We start from the raw sequence: 10,413 nt of genomic DNA on the forward strand, positions 1-10,413 counted from the left end.
GCTCTTAACAGTACTTTGTAAGCAATTTGGATTTACTATTGATCATACTGTGTAAGCAGCTTGCTAACTTAATGTCTACAGCAGCCTTTCTATTGCTAGGGCGAGTACTCAAGGCACAAATAAAAAGATTGATTTTGAAATCTAAGACTGGGATATTTTTATTAATTGGTAGAAGAATAATCCAGTGTTTATAACCAAACAAATTTGTATCAGGATTATGTCATGTCCACCCTGTTTTTATGAACAGTCATATAGTTAAAGTCAGGAAATTAATTATATTTGCTTTTAAAACTAACATAACTATGTAAACATAAAGTTCCCCTTCAGACTACTTGGAAATTATCAGAGCTTTAATTTAATTCCTCTTTACAAATACTTTTGAATATATTCTCATGTGTAAGGTTTAAAGAGGAGACAAGGTAGATTTGTATTCTTTAGTACTGATGTCAGAAGCTGAAATAATAAATAAATTATCATAATTTTGGCACACACATTTCAAGAGAAGGTCTCCCAAGCAGCCTGTCTGCATATAAAACTATCTCTGAATTTAAGGAAATTCAAGACTGACAGGACAAGTGATCACTGTGTGTTTCAACAGGTCAGACCCAGATACATCATTCTCTGTCTGTGCTGGCTTTTTTTCTGTCTGAGACCTGAACAAGAGCACGTGTTCCTCCAAATGTTTCATTCCCCTACAACTATTTCAACCACCTATTGAGAGTTATTTCTGCCCTACAAATGTAATCTTAACTCTGTTTCTAGACTGTCATGGTCAGAACAGCATCATCTCTAAACTCTTTTCTGCTAACCCCCCTGATGCAACAGATGGACCTGTCCTTGTTTCATTAGGACTGCAACAGTCTTCAGAAATCTGCTAAAAACACCAAGCAGATTCCTACCAACCTCAGTGAACTTTGCATTTTGTAGGAGCAATTTCATCTTTAAACTCTTCCATTTAAAATGCATAAAAAATATACAGTTGACTCATAAAGATGAGCAGCTAGTCATAGGGTTGTGCATGTTCTAGAATTAAGCAGTTAGGATGGTGAACTGTGGACTTCTATATGTCTTAACATAGAAAGATGGCTGTAAAAAATTTAAACCAGCACATAGCACAAAATTAATATAAATTACACTCCCTGGAAGAGGCTGTGAATAAGCAGATGCTGTAGAGAGTAGCTCCATTGGACTGCTTATTACAGAATAAATGATAGCATCAAAAAGTAGCCTAGAGTCATAGAATAGTTTGGCCTGGAAGGAACCTTTAAAGGTCATATAGTCCAAGACACCTGCAATGAGCAGGGACATCTTCAACTAGATCAGGTTGCTCAGAGCCCTGTCCAACCGGACATTGAAAGTTTCAGGGATAGGGCATCTACCACTGCTCTGGACAACCTGTTCCTGTGCCTCACCACTCTCATTGTAAAAAATTTCTGTCTTATATCTTGTGTAAATATATCCTCTTTCAGTTTAAACCCATTTCTCCTTGTCCTATCACTACCTACCCTTGCAGAGTTCCCTCCCTTCAGCTTTCTTGTAGGCCCCCTTCAGGTATTGGAAGGCTGCAACAAGGTCTCCCCACAGCCTTCTCTTCTCCAGGCTGAACCACCCCAACTCTTTCAGGCTTTCATCACAGCAGAGGTGCTCCAGTCCTCTGATGATCTTCGTGGCCCTCCTCTAGACTCGCTCCAACTGGTCTATATCCTTCCTATGTTGAGGGCTCCAGAGCTGGACGCAGCACTCCAGGTGGAGTCTCAGAAGAGCAGAGGGGGAGAATCGACTCCCTCAAGCTGCTGGCCACACTTGTCCTGATCAGCCCAGGATACGGTTGGCTGTCTGGGCTTCGAGGGCACATTGTCAGCTCATGTCCAGCGTTTCATTTACCATAATACAAAATACGTAATATTACTCAACGATACAGGTCATTGACTTATACTTCTCCTCTGGGTATGATTAAAAAGAAATTTAGCTCTACTGGTTGGTTCTCTAGGGTGCTGAAAAACATCACATCAATACAAATTGGCTTAGCTGCTCACAGAAAGAATGATGTCATGGAAACATAAATAAGTTGCTGACTCCCAGCCTGAGGAATAACAGCAGCATTTTGGATTTCAGGAAATAATAAATAGCACAATGGAAGACAAAACAAATGAGCTAATCGGGCCACCCCCCATTCTATCTTGCATTCAGATATGGTCTCTTGCCACTGGATCAGAGCACTGGAGTCTGATTCTTATGCATGGGTGAGGAAGCAAAACTGCTGCTACTCAAAATATCAATTTTGAAAAAAACACCTATAAAAAAGTAATATAAGAGTTAATACAGGAAATGCTGGAGGGGTTTCTATAGATATCTCAAGTGCAGCAGGGACCATTGTTAAGGCTTGTTTTGCCAGTAGATACATAGCAGTGCATGCTGTATTTAATTGAGCATTGTTTCTACCTCTGCAGGAAAAGTTATGGTATAATTATCAATAATTCTGAATGGGCTGTATCTCTTCTGGCAAGGGCAAGATCTAAGACATCACTCAGCTTCTGTATGATATCGTTTCCAATAACAAAATTCAGTGAGACTGGGAACTAAATTAAACCTCAGGCATGATCAACTTTTGTATAGGCATGTTTCAGACTAAGAAGCATACTACTCTTTTTGCATGTTACAAAGCTATAATAGAACAGTTCAGTGCAGGGTGTCTTTTTAGGAAATCCAATTATTTTATTTTCCTGTTATTCCTGGGGGCACAAAACAAAGGGTTTTTTTACTTTCAAGTCTGAATTAGGTAAAGAATATTATTAAATTCTATTATGTAACAGAAGTATATTTTCACAGAAACACTGAGTGAAATTCTGTGGGTCTTATAAACCACAGACATATATACTTGTGCAACTCAAATATCCTTAAGAAATCATCACAATTTTTTATTACTGCAGTGGGGGGAGTCTTTGAAAATCACTGAAGACAATTTTTTTTTTTTTCCCCAGGAGATGTCCAAAGACTGTCTTATCCCTTTCTTGTGAGATCAGAAAATTGAATGGATTTGCTTTAAATAAAAATGATCAAAAAAAATCAAATTGTAAAAGTTGAAAACCCAACTAATTATTCCTTTTGATTATAGAGCAACATCATTTTTCTAAGAAGTATATATTGCTTTTGCAATTTCACTGATGGTACAGGGCAAAAATTGTAGCCAGCTGGCAAGTAACACCATCAAGACATGGTAATTTTTGAATATAAGGAGATAAGCAATAAGCAGGAGTTAAACTTAGAGAGTATGAGCTATATACTCTGGGATAGAAATTAAAGTTTCTTGTACATAAGGATTTTTGCTGTCATTGCAAATTTATTAAGCTGTGAAACACTTGAATAATATCAGATTAGAGGAATGGCATCTATACATAAATTTCCAGTACTGATCTTGGTGATTCTGCAGTGGGCTAACTTTGAAAACGAAAAGGAGGCCTCATTAGGGCAAGAGACGTTTTTAGATATTTTGAAGCAGTCAGTACATTAGGATGAGAAAAAGAAAAAAAACCAAAACGCATCTACAAAATAGTCCTGTCTATGCAGAGACCTAGCTCTTCCCTACAATCACTAGTAAAAATTCCCCACTACTGGGACCTTCTATTTAATTTTTGTAGCATACAGTTTCAGTTTGAAAATGAAAAAAATCCAACGATCTCATTGACTACATGGTATAGCTGATATTTCATAAGGAAACTGAAGTCTTTTAAAAATTTTTATAATCTGGACTCTAAATGATCTAGACAGCCATGTCAAAAAGATGAGAAAAATATCACTTTAATATGGTCAAGTTATATTAAACGAACATTTTTGTTATCGAATATTACTTTGCACAAATTCTCTTTATTAGTACGACAAACTTTTGTGAGAAGAATTACGTGAGTGTGTATAAAATGCAACTGCTTCTGTAGGAGAAATGCTGTGTTTATTTGCCCTCACACTGAAAGTGTGGTCCTTTATGACTTAACAACGTGTTTATTATTCTCTCAGCACTTGTGTTCGGAGATGTAAAGCTACAATTCATCTGTCTGTAGGCAAGAGAACAGTCATAGGTACTGGCTGTTTGATTTGGGTAGACTTAGAAGTACCTCTTGTTCTACCCTACTGCTTTCTGAAGTGGAGATGTTCTTCCCAGAGAAAATTAATACATTTCAAGCAGGTGGGAAATTACCAGCAGAAATTACCTTTTCCACATGCATATGTATGGGAAATTAAGGCTTTTTCCTTAATGGGTAGGTGGGAAGAACAGGAGAAATTTCTGCTGAGCTAAGTGTGGACCATATGACTTCAGGAAGAGGTAAGAACTAAGGAAGGGAATGAAACCTACTAGATGTGGGTTTTTTATCAGGCCAATCAAGAACTATTAACTTTCCTCTACGTGACCTAACCTCTTCCAGTTCAACTTCCTTCTGAAGTGTTGTATAGAATTGGCTGGAAGTCCAGTCAATAAATCTTCAGGGGTAATGTACAAGTAGTTCCAGAATTCACTGCTGTTTGTCCTGCAAAGTGTGCAGGACAGTTGTAGTCTGCAAAACAAAATGAATTACCGATACATTACCTTCAGTTATAGTGGAAGGGTAATATTTTACCTCCTAGCTAATTGATAGCCACCAAGATGGCAGTCAAATTAGTCCCCAACAAAAGTGCATGACAGTTTATTGCTCTTGGGCCTATTCAAAGTGCCCAGTTATGTTGCAGTAACCTATTTTTCTAGATTCAAATCAAGTCCAGTTTTACTAAGCCAACCATACCACTGAAAGCACAATACTTAATTTAATAGAAAGCTACCTGATGAGCAGAACTGATTGTCAAAAATTACATTATGGGAAGTGATATATTTCAGCCCAGACCTCAAATTGAAATATTCTAAAAAAAAAAAAGAAGACAGAAGAAAAGAATGACAAAATGCACTTTTCAGAGGGTAGCTTTAAAATGTTTTTCCATGTTAATTTTTATTCCATAAGTTTCTTATCCAGCAAAGGATTGTGCATCTGCTTGATTTTAAATATGAGTAAAGCTATTGGTGCTCTTGGCATTAAGTGTTAGCAGAAGACTTTATGGGGCTTCTTAGACTACAGTTTTGGGCTGTTCAAAGTGTATTTAGGAAACTACAGGGTATTTTTAGGATATTCAAAGTATATTTAGGAAACTACAGGATATTCTTAGTATCTATAAACCTTTTATGGATAAGAATGCACCATCTAATACAGCTTAACTGAATTTTAGTATGTGTAACTGAATAACACCTAGTCTTTAAAAATTCATTAAAACATCAAAAAAACTGAATACTAATTATAATTTGACATTAGGTTTGTCTCTGCATCCTTATCAAGTACTTTATTCTCTACCTCTCTGTACTATCTCCCAAGCAAGGAGAACTTAAGCTCTCTGAAGAGCAGAAATGTTAGTTTCTGATTTGACAGACAACCTCTCTGGTGCTTATTGAAAACATATTTCATTGAGGAGTGAATAATTAATTACAGCCAGGGAAATTACGGTTTGATGTCTGGTCTCTAATTCATATTAGTAAAGCATAACATTGACATATAAAAAGTCATAAGTCTTCAGGTATTTTCTCACTGTTACATAGAATACAACCATCCTTCCAAAAGGCAATCACAGTAAAGAAATACAGAAATTTATCAGAGCCTGCAAATGGTTTGAGAAAATACTTACAGAATGGAGAAACTGTGAACAGATTCTTCTGCATCTGTGTTTATATCAAAGTGCTGTAAATAAATGCAGGATACATCAATTCAAATATGCCAGTTTGGCAGCATGTAGCGTGTACAACACCAGTTTCACATCCAGTTTAGCTGACATTGCAAGGAGTCTGTCATTGCATAAAGAAAGTTGTCACAATAGGAGGACAATTAAAGAACTCAGTAGATCTGATTTTCAGTCAGGTCAAATGGTAAAATAGAGAAGGGACAACTTTAGTTAAACTTTTTTTTTTTTTTTAAATTGATCTATAGGATGCTGAGTTAATCCCTCTGCAGACTTTGAAAATGTCTGGATGCAAAAATCAGAAAATCCTGTTTCCAAAGGAGAATAAACAGCCCCTCTGATGTCAGTGCAAAGAATTCTCTTTCCCCCAGACTGTGTGGTGACAGTCATTTGACAACCATGTTCATACAGTTTGCCTCTGCTGAAAGGCAGCATACTTTAGCTCTACCTCAGCACTTTGTGGCTACTGTCACGTTATTTTTGGCTGTACCAGTGCTTGGAAAGGACTGATGAGTATCAGCTCTTGATCTGAGCTGCTTGTGTCCTTTTGCAACACCCTGCTGTGTGTGGCAGGTTCGGGTAAGCATTTTGGATTCATTTTGCTATCTGTACAGAGTACCATGCCAAAGTAGGAGCTAACTGTTGCAGGTTTAAAGCTATCTTGGATATGCCTTCATTAAATGGTGGTCATAGTGACTGGAATTCATCCTTGACCAGACATTGACATCTGCATCTGAGCTAAGCATGTGACGCTCCCTAGGTAATTAGTCTCCATTACAGTCAGTGGAGAAAAATGGCCAGTTTTAGAGAACAATTTATCTTATGCTAAAGTAGGCATTGGAGATAGGTGAGATGAATCACATGCTGTGAGTGCCTCTTTTGGTCTGTCAATTAAAGCAGCCTAGGTGTGAGCATCGACCCTGAAGACTTCTTGAGACAGGTGAGACAAATCTTCCCTCTCAGGCTGCAGAATGAATGTGCTTAGGATGGAAGGGTACCTCTTGAAATCGTAAAGTGAATAAGCCTCTTACTGTTTTCAGGACCAGCGAAGGACCTTGCTGTGTTCGTATTAAAGAAGTTAGTTTTCCTCAGTGGGCAAAGCATGAGGTTGTCTGTTAGAATTTATAACCCACAGTGTGTCAAATGCGTTGACACTGGGAAACGAGAAGGCATCACTAAAGAATAATGTTTTGGTGAGGTACAGAGCAGTTCAAGTCACACTGACTCCCTTAGACTTCTCCAGTCTCACTGACATATAGGTGTAAAACAGTTTCATGTAGTCCAGTACAGGCTGTACAGAAAGTGAAAAGAATAGTTATGTCAAAAAAAAAAAAAAGAGGATTTTTGTGTTTAACTTCCTGTTACACAACTTTTTATACCTTTTTCTGAAGCATCTGTTTCTGGTACTGGAGACAGGATCCTGCACAACAATCCCAGACACTCCTAGGATAAGAAGTCCTTTTAGTGAGCTCTTCAGTAGGATAGGACATGTTGGAAGTTCTTTGAGGAGGAATTTTCTAAAAAAAAAATCTACTCTTTCTGGGATCAGCTGTATCTTCACCTCTCACCCTGAGTGCTAAAGCTGAGCTAAGGTCACACAAATATCAAAGGGTTCACACATTGTAATCTCATCTGCTTTTTTAGCCCTGTACAAGCTGAATCTCATAAAAGATATTACTTCTTCCTCAGTGTTTCTCCTGGTTGCTGATGCATTGTCCCATGTCTGCTGTTACGTATTTACAGACAGTGACGTGAATGCACTGCTCTGATTTCAACTCATTAATCCACCTGTCAACCGGGCAAGAATTATCCCCATTTGTAAGGGAAGCTGAAGCAATGTGAATAATAGGCAAATCTGTGCAATATAATTTTGTTTTCCTTTTGACACCTTAATGAAAATTAGATGATAGCTAATACAAAAATTCCAGCCAGCACAATGCTAAATTAAGAAATCCTTATTTGTATTAAATTTGCTTCTTTTCTAGAAAGATACATATGCATATCTGTGAATTTAGTTATTTAGAGCAGAAGAAAATACATTTAAGTGGAAATATTGTCACGAAATATGAAAAATAGAAAGTTAAGTTCCAAATCTTGGCAAATGAGAGATGCACTATCCAATTTACATTTCTAGCTGTAAAAAAACCAGCATTGAGTAAAAAGTCTGAAAAACATGTATGTTCTACTTTTAAATGGTCAGAAAACTGTTGGAATTAGAGTTATTTCTAATGACTTCAAGTAGCTTTATCAAATGGTGTACTCTGGAGATGTTATGCCCCATGTTTTCTTTCCAGGCAAAAATACACAGGAAGATAAGTAAGAAACTAAGGGCTTGAATCAAGCTTAGTCTGAGACTAGGGCAACTCTTGAGGCTTAACCCTGCTTAGTACTGAAAAATAAACCCCCAAAACATTTCTTTACAGTGGCAAATATTTCTGGGCCTTTAAGTCTGTTAGGTCCCTTTAGATTTCAGCTTTCTTTAGTGTATTCAAAGGCTTCACTTTGATAAATTTCCAACAGTGCAATTGCTTCCAAAATGTGCAAGATTGTTCCTCTGTTCAGGAGCATCTGTTGTTTTATGTAAAAGCAGGATTCCTGTTTCCTATGGCTGAGTGAGGCATCCCAGCAATGCTCCCGAGAGCCTTTATTCCTGTAACTCTAGGTTCAAACCCATGTGGCTGTGCTGTACTGATGCTGCACTTGGTAAACCAGTGTATGTCTCACTGATACTTTAATATCCTAATTTGCGTCACAGGAGTAATGCTGACATTGATTAAAAGAAACATCCCTTTTCTGTCCCTCTCTTCTCTTTCTCCTCACTGTTTTTCTCACCCCACCAATGACCACTTTCCCAGTAGTCAGCTGTTCCCAGGACACTGAATCATCTATTATCACTAGAAGGTTTTCCGTGTTTCAAATTAATCTGTCTTGGAGAATTATCTACAGAATAGCTGAAAATATAGTTTACATTCAACAGACTGGTTTCTGTTTCTCCCATACTTCTCCAGTTTCCTCCCTCCTTATAGTTTGTTGCAGTTAAAATGACAATGGAGCAAACCAGATTGGTTTTGAGCTTCCTCCTTCAAGTAGGACAAGCCCAGGAGAGTGGTAATGAAAAACACAAACTGTGTTTTTGTTGCTATTTTCACAAAATGGACGGGGATATGGAAAAATGTCTGCAAATTTCTGGTTTTAGGAATCAGTAATTCTCACAAGATTTTACACAAAAATAATAAATGCCCTTGTTATACATGAATAAAAAATGACCAGTTGTTCTCCAGAAAAGCCACTTCATGTGACATTTACTCATGTTTAATTCAAAGCAAAAGATCTGAAGTTACAAAATGCCATGTTTGTTATATATATTTATGGTGATTTATCTTAGAATGTTTTGATAATTTTTGAAAAAGGTGTGTCTGTGTTCAGAGGCTTGCTATCATACCTCTAAATTATGATCTGCATCTCTGTATATAACAATACTCACTCTGGCCTAGAGTAACAGAAGCAGATACAAAGTGGTCTCTCTTTTATTAGCTGAACTTTTGGTGGCCTGCCTTCATCATCAACATTTAAGCCCTGAACACTTCCTGCAGGTGATTTTCAAAAACTTTTAGACTAACTCTTATCCTCTTACATTCACAGCATGACATATGCAATAGGAACACAGTTCTGTAAATGAGCTTCTAAAGTTATTTGAAATATTTTTATTTTCCTCAGCTGTAAAAATGAATGTCTTTATTACCACATGGCTGGTTTTGCAAAGGCAGGTGTAAAGATTTCTTTAAAATAACCTAAAGGAGCTTTCTAAATAGTAAATAAGCAAAGTATTCAGTCTCTTTCATGTTAGTACTTTGCTGGACAAAAGTGATTGATGAGTCTCATTGGGAAACTAAAAATATCACTTCCCCAGTAGTTTAAAGGTATCGTTTGAGATTTTACAGTTCTAGGAGATATCATTTTTTAAACTGAAATACTTTAAAAAAAAACCAAAAACCAAACAAACCCAACACACCAAAAATCATAAAATGAGTAAGTGGTACAAAATTGTACCTTATTCTCTTATGTCTTGACTCAGTGTAATGGTTCAGGGAAATTTTTCATAAACACTTTTCATGAGAAAAGTGGAAAATAACTTTGTATTTTAGATATGATAAGAAATTGATCAAAGCCTTGGAATTTCAATGAACTGCAGAGAAGGGAATCAATGAGTAAAGGGCAGCAAGGACAGGTTTAATTGCAATGAATTTACTTCAGGTTTTTGTAATCTTTTTTCTTTTATATCCTCTATACAAAGACCAGAAACCCCCTAAATCAATTCTTATATTTTATAGTAGAATCATGTCACTGAGAATTACTCCAAAAATCCAAATTTAAATTGTCACATTGAAATAGGAATTGAAATATTTTTGAAAGAGTGAGCTGACTTTTCACTATGTTAAATAAGTAGTATCTCCTAGACTTTTGAAAAAATAGTGAAGAATGTCTTGAGTCTTGTTGACTTCCTATGTTCAGCAGTGAGCAACCCTAATGTTGTAACACAAATTCATTCAAGTCTCATTTGATTGCCTAACTGAAATAATTTAGATGGATAGACGCTTCAGATCTTTCCTGAAGGGACTATTGTGGGTGATGTCCAGGACTGAACCAGAGGTGAAATATTTCATC

Source organism: Eurypyga helias, unplaced genomic scaffold, assembly GCF_000690775.1.
Source record: "Eurypyga helias isolate BGI_N326 unplaced genomic scaffold, ASM69077v1 scaffold943, whole genome shotgun sequence".
In the NCBI taxonomy this organism is placed as follows: Eukaryota; Metazoa; Chordata; class Aves; order Eurypygiformes; family Eurypygidae; genus Eurypyga; species Eurypyga helias.